Below are 20,298 nucleotides of genomic sequence, written 5' to 3'. Positions count from 1 at the left end.
AATTATGTGCCTTGCTAATCCTGACATTATTCTTCCATACCTTGGCAAGTCTTTTATCCTATCTTTCTATTACAATCTTTAAGCATTGTAATTCTCAGGAGCAGTTAATGATAATAGGTATTCATTGGAAATTTACAATATCTATAAATAGTGCTTACCCAAATTTTAGAGTTGAGAAGAATGAGGGTGATTACAAAACGCAACAGGACTCCAATAGGAAGCTCAAAGAGTATCATTGGGAATGTTAAACAAGGATATAACTACTTCATAGAACAAGGCTGATTCTCTGAATAATATTAGGAGAGGTCAGTACTACAGCTGCACATTTGATGAGCAGCTGTGTGAACTACTGAGAACAATGGACTGTCTGATTGGCACTGGACCCAGCAGTGCCAACGTTCAGTAAAGCAGAATGTTTTTTAAAGAATGGGACAGTGTTATTGCTGCATCATGCTGTGGCCACACTATCTACTAAGTAGTTAGAAGAGAATAGAGTTATTAGAATCACAAGCTTATATGGAAATTTATGGGCATTAATAGAACAGAGAATGTTGAAGATCATAACAATGGTAATCCAAGAAGATAGTTTCTGTATGGATAATGAAAAAATATAATTTTTTTTTTCATTTTCAAATTATTAAATGCGGTTTCTTTGGAAGTTTGTCATAGAAAGGTAAAGTAATGTACAAATTCTCTTTTCCTTAGATATTTGAATCTTTTCTTCTTTAGGATATATCCTGAATTGATATTAAGTCTTTATGTCATGATGAAATTAAACACTGGGAAAGGAATGTAGCAAAAAGGTAATACCTGGTATTAGGAGAAAATGAATCAAGGCACTGACAAAAGCTGTCTTTCCTAACATAAAGATTAAAGCTTCTATACAATAATTAATTTATTTGGATTGATAATTTTATCTGAATGGAAAACAAAATTTCATGGCATAAATAATCCAATGATTTTATTATCATAAAACTCATCAAGAATATAATTGTATTTATCAGTCAGTTATTCAGTCACTCAATAAGTATTTATTTCTCCCATTTTATTTTCTTCTTTTTCTCAATATAATGTTATTTTCCCCAATACTTGAAAATATATTTTTCAACATTCATTTTTGTAAGACTTTGTACTCCAATTATTTTCTCTCTATCCACCCCATGCCAAGAAAACAACCAATCTGATATAGGTTAAATAAAATAATCCTTTTAAACAGTTCCATATTTGTCAAGTTGTGCAAGAAAAATCAGACCAAAAGGGGAAAAACACAATAAAGAAAAAATCAACACAGAAACAAATAAAAAATGCCAAATACAATATTTGATCCACATTCAATCTTCATAGTTCTTTCTCTACTTGAAGATGACATTTTTATCTCAAGTTGATTGGAATTGCTTGGAATCATGGCATTGCTGAAAAGAGCCAAGTCCATCATAATTAATCATTACATAATCTTCAACAAGTTTCTTAAGCTATTACTATGCACCAGGATTTGAGGTACTGAAGAAAGATAAAAAAAAAAAAATTGAAGGAGCTTATGTTCTATGGAATACTCAAAAGGTATATTTTTCATTTGTTTTCAACCTAAAAAAAGTGATTGGCACAAAGTAGAGAGGGACTGGGAATGAATCCTTGATTTTGTTGATATGAGGAACTTCCAGATGAAGAAACTTCCCCCATTATTATAGACCTAATCTTTTTTTTTTTTTTCTTGTGGGGTGGGGAGAGGGGATAATTGAATGACACATTTACAATTTTTAATTTTATCTTCATAATTTTCTTAAGTCCACAAATCAACAAAACAATGAATCATGCATGCCCTTAAGATTTGTTTATGGACAAAATGTTGGTTCAACATGGCTCCAGTATACATATATATGCAATTATATATGGTAGGTTTTATGAATTATAGGCTATACTAGCTTCATTAATATTTGTTTCATTTCTTATTAGAAATATAACAGCATATCTAGTCTCTTTCTCTCTCTCTGTCCTTTTCTGTTTTTTTCTCTCTGTCTCTTTGTCTCCCAACACTGACATCCACTTTCCCCAAACCTGAAAATTACCAATTGTTACCAATTCATTAGGGGCAGTAGAGGTACCTAAATAGAGACACACACATATGTGCACATACATATATGTTTATACATATACATATATAAACAGAAAGAGAAGAAAACTATTCGAGTTAGAAAGTATGGTATAGTTACCTTTCTCTTTCAATTGATCTTTCCAAAAGAGTTTTTAATTTCTTTTATACTTAAGTATACTTAAGTATTTATAACAATAAAGAAAAGAAAACAAATAGCCATGTCTGCAGTAGAACATGACTCAATATAAAGCAATAAATTTCTATTTCAAGAAAACATATATAATAAATACTATACATCATTTTCAAAGATGTCCAGTTTTTCTTTGCTTTTTTTTTTAGGTTTTCTTTTCTTTTCAACTATGCACTTTCTACTTTATTCTCCTCTCTAGAAGGCTGCAATTAAGCATGAAAGTAGCACACACACATTATATATGATGTGTATATACACATATAATATGTACACATCCATATAGATATTTACATGGATATCTATAAACACACACATATGTAAAACCATATTACTTTTATTTCCACTTGTCATCTGTTTCTTTAACAGTGGAGAGAAAGAACATCTTCTTTTATAAGTCTTAATTTTTCCATGTTTTTCTAAACCAACCAGCTCATTATTTCCTATATCACAGCAATATTCCAACCCAGTATCATTCTGAGATATTCATTATCTATGAAAGTTCCCACCCTCTCCAATTTTCTTCATTCCATCTATTCCTGGCTATCTAAAATTTTATTTATTCAAGAAAATTTTAATTTAAGTAATCAAATTGTTCCATTTTGCACTTCAACAATACTTTCAGATTGTAAATTTTTTTGAATAAATAAAAGGTCTAATATTATTGAATGTGCTTCCTTCCCTGTTCCTCCCAAATTTCTTTGAAGTTCCTGATCCCATTGTTCTCCTAAATGAACTTTATTATTTTTTCTAACTTAATGAGATAATTTTTAGTAATTTAATTGGAATGTCATTACCTAAGATCTAACTTTATTTGTATAAAAAGTATTTTAAATTTATATTTCTAGTTCCTATATCTGTTTTGGCAGTTATATTCTTAGGTATTTTATAATACCTGAGTTATTTTGAATGATTAAAACAATATTTAATATAATGACTGAAGCATAAAATAGTTTTTCTACTTTTCTCTTTTGATTAAATTCATTTTAGCTCTAACTTTGTCTGAAATCATGATTGCTACTCTTTTTTATATAATAAATTTTACTTCTGATCTTTATTTTATGTTTGTGAATATCTCTCATTTTTCTAGATTTCCTGAAATTAAATTTCTGAATTAAAATTCTTTTTTTTTCTTTCTCTCCCTCTCTTTCTTTTTTTTTGAGGTAATTGGGGTTAAGTGACTTGTCCAGGGTCACACAAGTAGGAAGTGTCAAGTGTCTCAGATCAGATTTGAACTTAGGTCCCCCTGACTTCAGGGCTGGTGCTCTATCCACTGTGCCATATAGATGCCCCTGAATTCAAATTCTTAATCAGCTATTAGTTTCCATTTTATAAGTAAATTCATCCTATTCACTTTCTAAGCTATAATTATTTATGGTGTATTTTCCTCTTTCCTATTTTTCCCTCATTATCCTTCTTATCTTATTCCTATAACTCCTTAGTACTCTGCTTAACTTTTATTTACCACTTTGCCCTCCTATTCCTTAACCTACTTATCTGATAGAACAAGAATCCCTTCCCTCTCCTCTCTCCTCACCCTATTCCCCGGCCTTCTTATTTCTTTCTGAATTTAGGAGCCTTTCATATCTATCTATCTATCTATCTATATTGTTTCCTGCTGGAACTCTATCTTTCCAGAAATCAGCAGGAGTCAGGATCACTAAACGTCTTTATTCTAGATCTTTATCGTCGCCCCCAACGCCAGGTCACGAGTGCAAGTGAGCTTGAGTTCCACCACCCAAGTTTCTCTTGCTCCTCCCACACAAGTCACTTCCCTCTCTTTGTCTCACCAATCAAGTCAGCACATAACAGCTGGGGAGGGTCAACCTTAAACAAGTTAATAGGGAACCGTCCAATTGGCAATTAGTCTCACATGCTTCATCATCCAAGTGCATCGCTCAGTTCTAGCCCTTTACATCTCCCGCTTTCTTTTGTTTTAGACCACAGGAGGTCGCGCCATCCCTGACTTTTCAGGGAGATGAGAACCCCAAAAAAGGAGGTGATCACGCCCCCCCTGACTTCTCAGGAGGGGAGATGAAAGCACTAAAAAGGAGATAATCACGCCCCCCCTGACATCTCAGGAAAGGAGATGAGAAGCACCAAAGAGAAGTGGGGATTTGCTAGCGGGTTTCTGGATTGAAGGGCCTTATTAGAGACAAGTATGCACAAACCCATCAGCATGGGAGTTATTACACAAGCACATAGCAATAACGCAGAGGCTATTAGTGGTGACTCTCCCCACAATCAGTGCAGACTCGATGTGGTGTAACAAACAGGAATTGTACATGCAAATAGTGATATAACAAACAATATAAATCAACATGGTATTGTAAGAGATTTCCAGAAGTCCTAGAAGGAGGGTATGTAGACACCAGACACACATACCCCTTCTTCAGCAACCAAGAAATAGTCCAAAACCAATCTATTGTCCATTGCTTCACTGTTAGGGAATCCAATGATCCCCACAAGTTTTTGAAATCCCACATCAGTCTTTTTATATGTTAAGGAATCCAATGATCCCCACAAGTTTTTGAAGTCCCACATCAGTCTTTTTATATGTTAGGGAATCCAATGATCCCCACAAGATTTTGAAGTCCAGCAACAGTCTTATGATGCCTCAGAGAATCCAATGATTCCTGAGGACTTTCAGTCCTACAATAGTCTTATGATGCCTCAGAGAATGCAATGATTCCTGAGGACTTTCAGTCCTACAATAGTCTTATGATGCCTCAGAGAATCCAATGATTCCTGAGACTTTCAAGTCCTACAATAGTCTTATGATGTCTCAGAGAATCCAATGATTTCTGAGGATTTTCAAGTCCAACAGTTTTTGATGTCCATGGGTCAAACGCCATAACTGCCAGGTTCTTTCAGTGGTGGGCACAGTCAGCAACGGAACCACCCGATGTTTCTTGGGCCTTCTCCTTCGTTTCAAGGGTCTGCTCTGTCTCTCTCCGATGGACAAGGCGAATACGGCTCGTTGGCACCCATCTGATTCCTTCTCCATCTGTAGAGATACAAGCAAACCCTCTCCCCCAGGCAGTTAACCTATCTGGTCCCTTCCATTCACCACTTTCTGGGTCTCTCCACATCACTTGGCGATTATCTAAAGACAGTGGAGCTGCTCGCACTGGACACTGCCCTTCCGGTGAGTTATAAAACCTGTCTGCTGGAGCCAGTGCATCTTTGTCAAAAATTAAAAAATTAATGGTATAGAGAACTAAATTTAGAAGTTCTCTAGGGTTACCCGTGGCTCTCCCTTTCTTTTGTTTTTGGAGGAGTGTCTTAATATCTCTGTTTCTTCTCTCTACTATTGCCTGCCCTTGAGGATTAAAGGGTATGCCCATGGTGTGTAAAATCTTATACTGTGCACAAAAGTGTGTAAAATGTTTAGATGTATATGCAGGTCTATTGTCTGTTTTTATTGCTTGTGGCACACCCATAATTGCAAATGCTTGTATAAGGAATTCAGTGACCACTCAGGCTGTCTCTTTTGCTGCTGGTATTGCAAATGTGAATCCTGAAAAGGTGTCTACCACGACATGGATAAAAGATAGACGACCAAAAGATTTATAATGGGTCACATCCATTTGCCAGATTTCATTAGGTCTCAAACCACGAGGGTTCTTCCCTGGAGGGAGTGTAGGAGCATGGAAAGGAAGGCAAGCTGTACAGGCTTTTACTATGCTCCTAGCTTCTTCTCTTGTTATTCCAAACTGCAAACGTAAAGCTCGGGCAGCCTGATGATATTTAGAATGAGACTCTTGTGCTTCTTGAAATAAAGGAGTACTGGCCAGCATGGTTAGAAGGCTATCTGCCTTTAAATTTCCATCAAAAATAGGACCTGGAAGTCCACTATGGGAATGGACATGCAAAATATAAATCTTACCTGGATGCTTTCTCACTTGCTCTTGAAGCTCTTTAAAGAGCTGATATATATTGGAGACTACAAATTTTATTTGGGCTGTGGCAATTCTTTGTACCACACCTACTGAATAGGCTGAATCAGATATTATATTTATGTCTCCCGGATAATAAGCAAGAGCTAGAATGATTGCATACAATTCATTCTGCTGAGTGGACTAAAAAGGAGTTCTGATTACTTTCCTTATAGTTAAGTCACGAGAATACACAGCACAAATATTATGTTTGGATGCATCTGTAAAGATAGTTGGTCCTTTAAGAGGAACTTTAGAAACCTTTTCTTCAAGAATCCATTGCCAATTATGTAGCAGTCTGGTTATCTTTAATGGAGACCCGTGTGCAAAATTTGGAGCCATGGTTAATAAAATTTGCCACTCTGGGATGGTTTCGCAGCACACATTAACTTGTGCATTAGTATAAAAGGTATATATCTTGTCAGGTCTTGTCCCAGATAATTGTACTGCTCGTTTAATGGCCTTTAATAAAATTCTAGCCACAAGCACTGGGTAAGGAATAAGGCTTTGTTCTGGTTGTGCTGGGAGGTTCACCCACTCTATCACACTGTCTCCTTGATGAAGGACTGCTGTGGGGGCCTCTTGTGTAGCAAACACTGATATTTCCAAGGGTTTTTGAGTGACTCTTTCAACCACATTGGATAAAGCCAGTTCAACTTGTCTCAAAGCCTCTTGAGCTTCTTTTGTAAGCTGGCGTGGTGAATTTAAAGCACTGTCTCCCCTTAAAATGTCATATAATGGTTGCAATTGACAGGTAGTCAAGCCTAGCACGGGACGCATCCATTGGGTATCTCCTATCAATTTCTGGAAGTCATTTAAGGTGTTTAACTTCTCTGTTCTTAAGGAGAGTTTTTGTACTGTAAGCACCTTAGGATATACTTCATATCCTAAATATTGAAAAGGAGCATGTCTTTGAATCTTTTCTGGAGCTATGTGCAATTTATAATTCCTTAGTGTTTCTATGGTTTTTTGTAGACATGCTTCTAACATTTGTTCCTCAGGTGCACATCCCAATATATCATCCATGTAATGTAATAACATTACTTTTGGAAATGCTTTTCTTACAGGAGTAAGAGCAGCAACAACATACATTTGACACATAGTAGGGCTGTTTTTCATTCCCTGTGGCAAAACTGTCCATTCATATCTTTTATAAGGCTCAGCTAAGTTAACGCTGGGCACTGAAAAGGCAAATCTTTTCATATCCTCCTTATCTAGAGGGATAGAATAGAAACAATCCTTAATGTCTATAACCCACAGAGGCCATTCTCTAGGCAACTGAGTAGGAGATGGAAGTCCAGGTTGAAGAGTTCCCATAGTTTCCATCTGTTCATTTACCTTTCTTAAATCAGTCAACATTCTCCATTTTCCAGATTTCTTTTTTACAACAAATACTGGGGAATTCCAAGGACTTAGAGAAGGTTGTAAGTGTCCTTGGTCAAGTTGTTCCTGTACTATATCTAGTAAGGCCTGAATTTTATTGTTATCTAAGGGCCACTGTTCTATCCACACTGGTGTATCAGTTTTCCACTGGATAGGAACAGGTGAAAGTGATGGCAGGCCTTCAACAGCAGCCCTGCCTAAAAAACCGAAGTACTCATTTTTAACCCTAATTGTTGTAAAATGTCTCTTCCCCACAGATTGATGGGGATTTTTTCAACTATAAAAGGAGTAAAAACTCCTGTTTCACCTTCAAATACCCATCTTAAAGGGGTAGCACTAACTTCAGCTGCTATTGATCCTCCTACCCCAGACATGTAGGTGTCTGCCTTAGTCTTTGGCCAGTGACTGGGCCAGTTGGCACCTCTAATGACTGTGCGATCTGCACCTGTGTCCACCAGTCCTTCTAATGCTATGCCATTTATATAGATGGTGAGCAGAGGTCGGTCAGCTGTCACAGCTGCTGTCCAGTATATTCCTGGGTTTTTCTGCTTGGAGTCCGAACATGGGTGACTGTCACCAGGTTGCTTATTAGGAGTCTGTATCAATAAACCTGATGCTACTACTTCCCCTGGTTGATAAGTCACACATTGTCTCCCTGTGTTAGTGACTGGGATATTATCTACACATTCCCCAGTTTCCCACATCAGTGTATGAATGAACACTGTCTTGTAAGTACTCTCAGGAGGTGAAATGGTCAAGCCTACTGTGCCTGGAGGCAAGGGATCCATAGGTTGGAGAGGAACAGATTTCACCTCTCCAGGGGGTATCTCAATTGTCCCAGCTGCATACAACTCTATCCTCCCTAATTGTAGTCCCTTTCTCCCATCATGTTGCTTCCTGGCTGATTGGTCATGTCTGGGTATTGGACTTGGAGGCACTCTCTGGGTGTGGCATCGGCTGCCATCATGCCCCAAGTGTTTTTTGCTTGGGGCCCTGGAGCTGGGCCCCTCATCCCGTTTCCCTGAATCAGTCTACACTCTGAGGCCCAATGGAGTCCTCTGTTGCATTTTGGACATGGGGTTTTGGGTCTTGTTCTCCCAGCCTGTCTTCTCACTCTGTCTCTATGCCAACATTGAGCTTTCAAATGGCCTACTTTACCGCATTGAAAGCATTGACGAGTCTCTCGGGAAACCCCTTGCCAAAAGGGATCCTGTCTCCCCATGTTGGGATCTTGGGAAGTCTGCACCATAGCCTGGTTATAAAAGGTATTTGTGCCCATTGTGGCACAGCGTCTTATGATCTCTAAAGGAGCATCCTTACGTAGTCCTAGTATAATCCTTCTACAAACCTCATTGGCATTGTCTCTAGCAAGTTGCCTCACCAAAGTGTCTGTTACTTCATTTTCACCATTGGCCTGTATGACAGCTGTCTGCAAACGTGCCACAAAATCAGCAAAAGGTTCATTTGGTCCCTGTACAATTTTTGTGTAGGTCTCACCCTTGTAGTTTTTACTGGGGAGAGAAGCCCATGCTTTGATAGCAGCAGCAGAAATTTGTTCAAATGCTGTTATGGAGTAATTAATCTGTACCAAAGCGTCTGCATAAGAACCTACACCTATTAGTAGGTCATAGGTGATGGAAGTATTAGCTGCACTTTGACTATTTTGTTGGGCTTGAATTCTACAGAGCTCAGTAAATTCAGAAAACCACAACAAGTTTTGTCCAGGTTCTAAGCACACTTTTGCAATGACTTTCCAGTCACTAGGGGTTAAGGTTTCATAAGCCAAATTGTGTATTAACATTTTAACATAATCTGATGTAGCCCCAAAGACAGTGCAAGATTTTTTCAGGTTTTTAAGGACATCCATATTAAAAGGAGCATATCTTCTACTCTCTTGACCTGCAGAATTACGCTGTTGAATCACAGGAAAAATTTGAAGTTTGAAATCATTATCTACTTCTTTTCCATTTTCAATTACTTCAATAAGCCCTCTTTCTAATCTAGTTACAGGAGTGGGCAGTTGTTGGGAGGGGGGGCTCTGTGTGGGAGGAGGGGGGGGCGCTGATGAGGTCACCGCCCCTCCTACTACTCCTCCTCCCTCCGTCCCTGAAGGTGGAGTGGATGTGGGCTGATCAATAATCTGCTCTCTAGGTGGGGTTGAAATTTCTTCAGGACAATCAGAGTCTACACCCTCAGATTCCTCATTCAAATCCCCTTGCCCTCTGGCAATGTCCTGAGTTTGCCTATCTTCTATCTTTTGTTCCTCATGCTTCCTTCTCTGTGCCTTTTTAGAACTCTTCCTCCTTCTAAACTCTTCCTGATAGCTTAAGTCTAATAGAATCAAGTTGTATAGATAAAATACCTCTGGGAAAATTTGACAATTCCCATTTTTTGAGTAAAATTCTTTCATTTCAAGTCCCACTAGCTTCCATTTATCTATACGTAGTTTTTCTTCATTTAAGAACCAAGGGGACGTGCGAATCAATGAGTGTAAGAGATTATTCATTTGTGGGATGGGAACAAGTAAACTTTTCTCATCAATTATCTTAATTATATCCTCTATAGCATTGCTAGATGAGGCAGGGGCTGGGGTTGGAGCAGGGTCAGCTGAGGCCCAGGATTTACCTAACATCTGCCCCATCTCAGTTACTAGAGATTGCTGATTTAGTCCTTAACAAGGTAAGTTCCTTATTTCTATTAGAATACTCACCTAATCTCCTGGTCACAGGAGGACTTCGGTGGAAGTAGGGTGCCAGCCACACGTTGGACGCCAAATGCTGGAACTCTATCTTTCCAGAAATCAGCAGGAGTCAGGATCACTAAACGTCTTTATTCTAGATCTTTATCGTCGCCCCCAACGCCAGGTCACGAGTGCAAGTGAGCTTGAGTTCCACCACCCAAGTTTCTCTTGCTCCTCCCACACAAGTCACTTCCCTCTCTTTGTCTCACCAATCAAGTCAGCACATAACAGCTGGGGAGGGTCAACCTTAAACAAGTTAATAGGGAACCGTCCAATTGGCAATTAGTCTCACGTGCTTCATCATCCAAGTGCATTGCTCAGTTCTAGCCCTTTACAGTTTCCTCTTTAACTTATTCCTAATGAGAGTAAGGTTTTAGCATTAATCACCCTGCCTACTACTTCCTTCCTCTGTATCAATTTTTTTTTTCATTTTTAGCCTCATTTGTATGAAACAATTGCTTCTCTTTATTTCTCCTTATACAGTTTTGTTTGCTTATTTACTTTTGGAAACACTCCATAATTTTTAGTTCAATTCAAACCTTTTTTTCAATATCCCAAATAAAATTGATAATCATAAAATAACTGATATTTTTATATATAAGAAGCAAATGATTTGACCTTATTGAGTGTATAAGAGACTCAATTATAAGAATTGGTGTTGAGCGCTTATACTTCATCTGAATGGTTTATGCCAATTTTTTCCTTAAGTTCTGCTGTTTTTGTCACAAATACTTGAAAGTCTTTTAGTTCATTAAACATTTATTTTTTTTCCTCATTCAGGATTGTACTTAATTTTGCTGAGTAAGTTATCCTTGTTCATAACACAACTCTTTTACTCTATGAAATATAGTTTACCAAGATCTACCCTACTTCAAAGTAGTAACTGCTAGAACTTGTATAATTCTTATTATAACCCTATTTCTCTCCCTCCTTCCTTTCCTCCCTCTCTTTCAGATTTTTGTTCTTCTATTGCAAATTGATTGACTTTCTTTTCAAAATATTCTCAGTTTTCTTGGATTGCTCTTATTTATTTCCATAATTTCCCCTGGATCTCTCTTATTGATTTTTAAAATCTATTTTAAGCTCTAAGAATTTTTTTTGTGTGTGTGTGTATTTAGGACCATTTGATCTCACTGAAAAAGGAGTGATTTTTTTAAAGCTCCATTTTCTTCCTCTAACTATGAGTCTAGATCTTCTTTATCTCTATAGTACCTATCTATGGTTGAGTTCTTTCTCCATTGCTTGCTCATTTTTATTTATTTTTGTTTTCTTTTATTTTTATCAATTATTGGAATGATCAACTTCCTGTCCAGAGGAATGAGGAATAATGTCCAAAGCATTCTTATTTTATTTTCTGAGGTCTGCCCTAGGATTCAAACTTGAGTTCTCCTCTCTACTCCTAAACCATAGCTTGAGCTTCCACAACACTGTCCTGAATATTATCTTTCTTCTTGCATTCCCTCCAGAGTCTCCAAATTACAGCTATCCTCTCTTCTCTGAAACTGAAATCAGGGTTTTGCTGTCCTGCAAATGCCACTGTCAGAAAGGTCTCACTTCTCTGCTACTGCATTCATTAGGATTGTGCTAGCTCCTTCTCCCCTGCAGAGGCAGCCTAACAGGGCATATCTGTTCAGCACAATTGTGCTTGGCATCCTTCCTTTGGGGAAGGTCTTTCAATCTTCTCCTATTCATCACACCTTAATACAGTCTCTAAGAAGAAAGTTTTTAAGGTGGAGGCTGCCTCACAACCCCAGCTGACCCTAAGGCTTATTCTTTGTTGATTCTTCATAATTGGCCTGGAACGGTTTGCATTTCACTCTGCAAGAACCTCTGGGCCTGGAGCTCAGGTCTTTCAAGAATTCTTCTTAGGTTGTCTTTACTAGGAGAACAAGGTCTTTACTCTGACATTTGCTTATTTCTGCTGTGTTACTGTGGAGGAAATTTGGAAAACTAAAAGTTTTCTGACTTACTCTACCACATTCCCTGAATCCTCTCTCACCCTGATCTTTAAAAATATTTCTTGCATGAAATAAATTCATCCTCTTTTCTCATATAGCTTTTTTCACAGAGGAATTTTCTCAAACCTCTGTACTATTTCTTCCTCTCTGATGACAGTCTCCACCTAATTACAGTGGCATGTATGAATTAAATACAATCACTTCCCTGATCCTTTTTAAAAATTAAGTTACATCTAGATATTGAATTTTCATTCCTTACATTATATGCTCTAAGAGTATGTTTGTGTTTAGATAATATCTTGTAATTATGTCTCACTTTGTCAGATGTTTGAATATGCAAGTAGTATATAATATCACTGGAACATATTTCTTCTTGTGTTTCTATTGAGGAGCATCATTTAATGTTATTCTTTATTACTGAGAAATTTGTTCTACTTTCTGCTTTTTCTAAGACATCTGTGAAATAGTGGAAAAAATGCTGGACTTCATGTTAGGAAGAGCTAAATTGAAATTCTGTCTCTGATATAAATTGAAAAGTAATTTAATCTTTCTCAGCCTCAAGTTTTCATCTGTAAAAATGGGGAGGTAGATGGTAGCACTTAGAAGGAGCAGAGGACTCAGTAGATAGAATATTGGGCCTACAGTCAGGAAGGCAGGAGTTCAGATTCAGCCTCAGACACTTCCTTGTTTTGAAGAAGTTTCAATCTGACTTTGTAATGAACTCAATGAGACTGAGTATCATCATTCAGGTGTTTGTTTGTTTGTTTGTTTGTTTGTTTTTTTCCAATGAAATTTCTCTATCTCTTCCTACATATAGGTAGAACTATATAGAAATGCTGGTACTTTGTATGGGTTTATTCTATTACCTGAAACTGGTTAAAGCTGTTAATTGTTTGGAATAGTTTTTCTTTCATTGACTTGTTAGGGTTCTCTAAACCATTAAATGATTTTTGTTGCTTTTGTTATAGATATAGACAATTATGCTTATAATTTTCCTGATATTCAATCAACCCAGAATTCCTTCTATACTTTGGTCATAGTATACAATCTTTGTAATAAATTGCTCCAATCCTTGCTAATTCTTTTTTAAAAATGCATCAATATTATTAAAGATATTGTTCTATAATTTTTCTGTTTTTTCTCTTCTTAGTTTAATTATCAAAATCCTATGTGTGTTTTTATCCATTTCCCAAACAATTAATTTAAATCTTCTAATGTTTCATAGAATTTGGTTGTAAATTCATTTAGTTCTGTTCTCTCACCCACCCTGTTGCTCATTCATGTTTTATTCAATTTATTTTTCTAATATAGAGTTATTTATTTTTTAAAATTTTCACTTCTGTTAGTCTGGACACTTTAATTTTTGTATATATTCATCTATTCCATTTAGATTGTCAGATTTATTGGTATACATGGTTGGGACAAAATAACTCCTGATAATAGCTTCAATTTTATCATCATTGATTGTAGAGTCACTTTTTGATGTTTTGATGCATAAAATTTATTTTTCTTTTTCAAATTATATTTTTCAATTGTTTATTTTTATAGTGTTGGTTTTCAGGATTTTCATTTTGGTGTTTAATTGGGACTTTTAATTTATTCTATTCTAGTTTTCTCTTCTTTTAAAAAAAATTAACTTTATATAAACATTTAGAAATACCCTCCATACTGCTTTGTCTATGTCACAGCTTTTTTTTTCTTTTTTTAGTATTTTGCTTCAATATTGTTCTTATATTTAGTGAACATATTGACTGTTTTTATGATTTATTCTTTTACCCAAAGTTTTTTTTTTTTTATTTTCAGCTGAAAAATAATGGATTCTTCACCAATCTCTTATCTTAAGTCTGTATTTGTTTTTTTTTTCATGTGCATTTCTTATTTACAACTTATTTTTGAATTACATTTTCTAATCCATTCTGCTATAAACTTCCATTTTATGAGCGAGTTCATCCTGTCCATAATCAGTTACCTTGCTAACACTCTATTTCCTACATTTTATTGTCTTCTATTTATCTTTTTTTTTTTATTCTTTTCTCTCTTCAAAAATTGTTTCACTTCTGACCACTGTAGTCTTAATCTACTCTCCCTCTGTTCTCCTTCCCCTGTCTCTTAATGTAGTAAGGTTAGATTTTTTTAATCTAGTTTTCTATATACATATTTTCTCTCATTGAAACAGTGAACAAGAGAATGAGGTTCAAGCATTGCCAATTATCCCCATCAATTTTTCTTCCATTTTATAATCTTCCTTTTGAAACTCTTTTATATAAAATAATTTCCCCCTTTTTCCTTCTCCCTTTTCCCTTCTCCAAGTGTATGAATTTTTTTCTCAGCTTTTCATTCTGTTTTTGAAATAATTCTTAACAATATACTCATGGTATTGTGAGTATACTTATGCCCTCTTTTTAAATAGACTCCTCTGTTTACTGTCCTAATGATGGTAAAATTCTTAGAGTATCTCTCTCCAGCTCTCCTTCCCTCCCCCTTTTTCTCTCATTCTCTCTTTCTCTTTTCCCCTTTCTCTTTCCCCACCCACTCTCTCTCTCTCTTCCTCTCTTTATCTCTCAAGCTCTGTCTCTGTCTCTGTCTCTCTCTTTTCTTCTTCTACCTCCTTCCTATATAAGAATGTAGGTATGTAAATAATTTAAACTTATGAAGTAAGTTATGCTTTCTCACTTATGTTTACTGTTTTGTGTTTATGTTTTAATATCAACTTTTCCATTCATCTATTCAGCTTAGATTTTTTTCATCAAAATTGTTCAAAAGTTCTATATTTCATTAAATGCTTTTCCCTCCTTCAGAATTATAGTCATTTTTGCCAGGTAGCTCATTCTAGATTATAATATCTTAAATCCTTTTTTTTCTCTAAAATATTATATTCCAAGTCTTCCATTCCTTTATAATGATAATTGTTAAATCTTGTATGATCTTGATTGTGGCTCCATGATTTGAATAATTTACTTCTGGTTGTTTTCAGTATTTTCCCCTTGACTTGGGCATTTTAGATTTTGGCTATAAGATTTTTGATGATCTTTTCTTTGAAGATTCTTTCAGGAATTCATTGGTAGAATCTTTCAATTTTTACTTTGTTCTCTAGTTTAAACATATCTGGGCAGTCTTCCTTTATAATTTCTTGAAATATGTTATCTAGGCTCTTTTATATCTTGGCTTTCAAGTAGTCCAATTATTCTGAAATGAAAACTCTCTGCTGTTTTCAAGGTCAGCTATGATATCTTATGTGATATTTCACATAATCTTTTATTTTTCATTTGTTTGAGCTTGTTTTATTTTTTCTAGCTCTATTATGGATTTATTAGTGCTTTAGTTGTGCAAATCTAATTTTAAGGTATTATTTTCTTTATTATTTTTGTATCCCTTTCTTCCCTTGGCCAATTTTCATTTTTTTATAGTTTTGAAAGTAACACTTAATTTATTCCTTTTTTGTAAAGCAAGCATTATGGAATAGAGATTGATGATTAAATATGAAATCTATTTTCTGTGTTTTGCTGGACACATATTAATGCTTTCTCTCTCTCTCTCTCTCTCTCTCTCTCTCTTTCTCTCTTTCTCTCTCTCTCTCTCTGTGTGTGTGTGTGTGTGTGTGTGTGTGTTGATGCCTGTTAGGTTCATAATAAAAATTATTTTTTGCTTCTTTGATTATGTATAATTTGGAATTATTTTCTTATTCTGGTTTTTTTTTTTTTTTTGTTGGGCATGTTGCTTTCATATTGATTAGTTTTTCTGCCTGCTTTTTTCTGTCCTATGAGGTGTCATTTGTCTACAATTTATTTTACATCTATTATTGATACAAGATTATCTAGCCTCTTATTCAAGATATTCAGGGAAAAGATTCCACAACCTTGGCTTTAAATGTCTACAGCAATTTAAATCCTTTCAAGAAGATCTTCAATATATTTATACATTGTAATTTCAGATATAAGATACCAATGAATGGATAGGTCTTTCAAATTATTTTCAGAGGTTCAGCGTTTTCTCTCTGAGTGTTGCTTAATGAGACTTAAAGGGTTAATATCAATTAAGTGAAAATTTTATTTTTATCAGCATGATCAGTTCCTTCCACAGATTACCAATAGTCCTCAGCCAGTATGGAATTAAGAAGGTGTGTGGATGGTATCAAAATAATCAATCTGGCCATGAAGATCCCTGCAATGATACACATTATTTATCCAGAGTAATGAAATTATAGTTATAACTATTTACAGATCATCAGTAGTTGAGGAGTTCTTGTATATATTTTCAAATTTTATCTGACCTATAAATTATTCTCAATTTTTGGATGCTTCATGTTTGCTAACACTTCAAATTGTCTCCTTGATTGTTCTTTTTCTTTACTGGACATGCTTGAGATATTAATTTCCTTGATAATATATTGTTTGTAATCTTTCCTAGATTTAAAGAATGAATGAATTTTTCAAAGGATCCTTCCTCAAACTTTTGGAATTTAGAGTATTTATCCATTGTTCTTTTCCTAAGACATCTTTATACATGTGTAGCTTTCTGATGGCAACAGTATCCATCCTCTGTCTCTCTTGGAATAATAGCTTCTCCAAGTTCTTGGGCAGGGGGCCAACTAATGGGCCACTGTGAGCTCTGGTTCCTGATGAGGCTGGCTATCTTACTGTCCCACTGTACAGAGTCTTAGGGGTGATAGCACAATGCATGCTCTGGCTGGGACACTTCATCAATACCCATTCATACCCACAACCAACTGGGCTTCTGACTCACCTGATTTTTAAGGAAGTATTTTCTTCTGTTATTTTTGTATCTCTTTTAAACAAGCTATTACTTGCTTTTTATTATGTTTTTTGCATACATTTCATTTGTAACTTTTCTAAAAATCCTCATTGAATTTGTGTCAATTCTACATTTTTCCTTTATACTTTGCCAGTAGAGTTTTCAAATCATTATTTTCTGAGTTTTGTCTTGAGATTTTTGTTCCACCGAGAAGCTTTTTATTATCAGGTACCTGTTTTGTTCTTTGTTCATTTTTCTAGTCTATTTCTTGACTTTGAAATTTATATTACACTTAGGATCTGCTTACATCTAGAGTTTGGAGATATATATGACCAAGTGTCTATCCTTTATGACCTTTTGCTGATTTCACAGATCAATAGAGGCCTATAAGCTTTCAGTGTTTTCCATGTAGTATCTAAAGAGAGGTCTTCTCTTGCCCTATTGGTCTTTGCTCTGTCTTTATATTGATAGACTCACTCATGACCATATCTGTTCCTCTCTCTGTCTTGGAACTATGATTCAGACCTAGGTAATAAGAGACAAAGTTGCTCAAAGGCAGTATCTCCTATTTCTTTCCTACCAGGTAATTAGTCCCTTTATTACTACTGGGCTTTGTACCATTCATTTTTGCTGGGATCACAGAGACACAGAGACAGACAGATAAAAGAAGAAGGGAAGAAATGGAAAGACAGGAAGAGGGAGGTAGGCAGGGAAGGAGAGAAGAGAAAGAGAGACAGAGAGACAAAGGCAGAGAAAGAGACAGAGAGACAGAGACCAACAGACACATAGATATACAGACACACACAGACACACACACAGAAAGACAGACACAGAGAGATTGCATCTGAGGCAGGATCTTTATTTAGGCATTCTAAGATTTAAGTATAGCACTCATTCCACTATGACATCTAGCAATAGTCTAAAGAAAAATTTCTTTTTAAAAAAGATCATAAAATTCAGAGCAAATTTGTGCAGAATAGATTGGAGCAACTTCCCTTGACTATAAAAAGAAAGCAACTTATTTCTGATCTGTAATCATTTATCTAGTGCTCTGTTTTGCTGCCAATCTCTTGTCTCTTTCCTCAGCAATGGTGAGATGAATATCTATTCCTCAGGGCAGAGATATTCAAGATTTGTTAACTTTTCAATAAAAAAGAAGTTTGAAAACCTTGAGGCAGATCCTGTACATGGATGACATCAAAAGAGCTAAGCTATCTTTTGCAGTTTGTGACCATGCCATTTTGACCCAAATTAGGTCACTGTTCATTGGTTATCAGTATCAAACTTGATAAAAATAGTTATATTGCCAATCTGTAAATTTGGATTACATAATTTTCCCCTTTTTAGAGGATATAGGTAATGATTGGTGTGTTTACCTTAGAACACTAAATGAGGAAGGCCTTTTGTGCCCATGATAATTTTTCTTGATTTTGCATAAATTTATACTTTGCCTCTTTAGCTGATACAATGAAAAGTAAAATTATGATGCAATGTAAAGCAAAATTCCCTTGCTAGCTTGTGTTCTCAATATTGAAGACATCCATAAAGGCAGAATTATTGTGTAAAGTCATAAGCTACCTTAACATCAATATGGATGAATTTTTGCATGCAGATTTTTATTTCATCTCCTGTCAGAGTACACTTCAATCTGTTTCTGTGGAAAATGATGAGTTGAAGAAATTTGCTCAGTTTGTGGGAGCCTGTGGTGGTCAGAGTGCAAAATTGCCTACCATTTGTCTAATACCCAATAGTTCAAAGCTTTTACATGATTCAGTTTCTTTTTGAAACCAAATTATGTATCTATTGAAGATTCAATAGACATAACAACATGCTCTATTGGGTTTCTTATGAATTTTTTGATAATAGAGGACCCTGACTGGTGACTTTTAGAGACCAGAACTGCTCCACAGTCACAGCAGAAACAAGACTGGTTTATGGAGAATACCATGGGTACAGACCATCCTGAAACTTAAAAACAACTGACAAAAACTTAGTCTCTGGGTAGGAATTGAGATGCCAAAGGAAGACAAAGAGTCATTTGGAAAATCCTATTGTACTACCACTAGTTCAAGTTGATTTAAATAGTTCACTCATTCTAGATTTTATTTTAAAATTATGTAAGAAAAATGAATAAACTATCCATACCCTTTGACCTAGAAATGTCATAATAAGAACTAAGAACATGCCCAAGGAAGTCAGACAGGAAAAAAAAAAGATCCAATAAATAATAAAACATTCACTGTGGTACTTTTTGTGATAGCAAAGATTTTTTTGGGGGGAGTGCCAATTTTCAAATAGATTTTATTCTCCTGGACAACTGCATTTCTACTTGTTTACTGTACTGATAAAGTATTATTCATTTCACTCCTTTTGTACACTTTCAAATATGCAGAATGCCCAGATTTATACAGTAGCTTAAATGTTACTTTTAAGCTGCAACACATTGTCTACACATTTGATTTTAATTTTTGGAAAGCTATGTGAAATCTATTTCTTCTAGTGCGTTTGGTTGACCTTTCTAATGGTGATTCCAGAAGGAAAACTTTCAGTTGGGACTGGGTTATCCTCTGAGAACTCATCATGCCCTTTGCACTCTAGTACAGCTTCGTAATGTTGTTGGGGTTGCTGACTTTCTCCAATTCTTTCTGCTGATACTAAAATTTTTCTGGTTCAGTAGGCTGGTTCTTCTCCAGTCAGTTGATTGTTTCATTATTGTCAAGGGTATTCTCATTCTTTTCATTACTAATTTTGCCTTAGAGTTTTTCATCCTCTATATTGACCTTCTTATCAAAAGCACAAGGTGCAAGAGAGTTCTTGGAAGATATTCTTGCTTTTGCCTCTATATTTCTCATGCCGTATACTACATACTTAATGTCTTCATTGCTTAGATGATCTTTGTCATTTATGATTGTGTAAGGAATCCATGTGAGTAAGGAATTTTAAGTGAGTCTCGACCATGCCCTTTGTGTAACTTGACAATGTTCTTGCAGTTATCTGATGGAATACCAGGAAAGCACAAAGAAGTTGGAAGGCCATTCTTTCTTGTGCATTAATCAATGAATATCCTTTATTGCAGGCCTCTGTTTACCCTGGAAACTTGGCCAGTTCCTTGAGTAAACACAGTTCTCCTAAATGAATGGGCTTCTTGAGTAAACACAGTCCTCCTAAATGAATGGGCTTCTTGTGATGGAGCATCCTGTACATGGAAGGCTGCTTCTTCTCAAGTGTCAGGTATTAAATGAGAATAC

At 35.7% G+C, this 20,298-nt stretch overlaps 1 pseudogene; it reads right to left on the bottom strand.

Annotated features, from left to right (window-relative positions):
• Window positions 1–18,089: 18,089 nt before the first annotated feature.
• Window positions 18,090–19,902, bottom strand: LOC141562199 (small ribosomal subunit protein eS4-like; annotated as a pseudogene).
• Window positions 19,903–20,298: the final 396 nt, after the last annotated feature.

The sequence above is a fragment of the Sminthopsis crassicaudata genome, chromosome 3 (genome assembly GCF_048593235.1).
Source record: "Sminthopsis crassicaudata isolate SCR6 chromosome 3, ASM4859323v1, whole genome shotgun sequence".
Lineage (NCBI taxonomy): Eukaryota > Metazoa > Chordata > Mammalia > Dasyuromorphia > Dasyuridae > Sminthopsis > Sminthopsis crassicaudata.
This window is presented reverse-complemented; position numbering and strand designations above follow the sequence as displayed.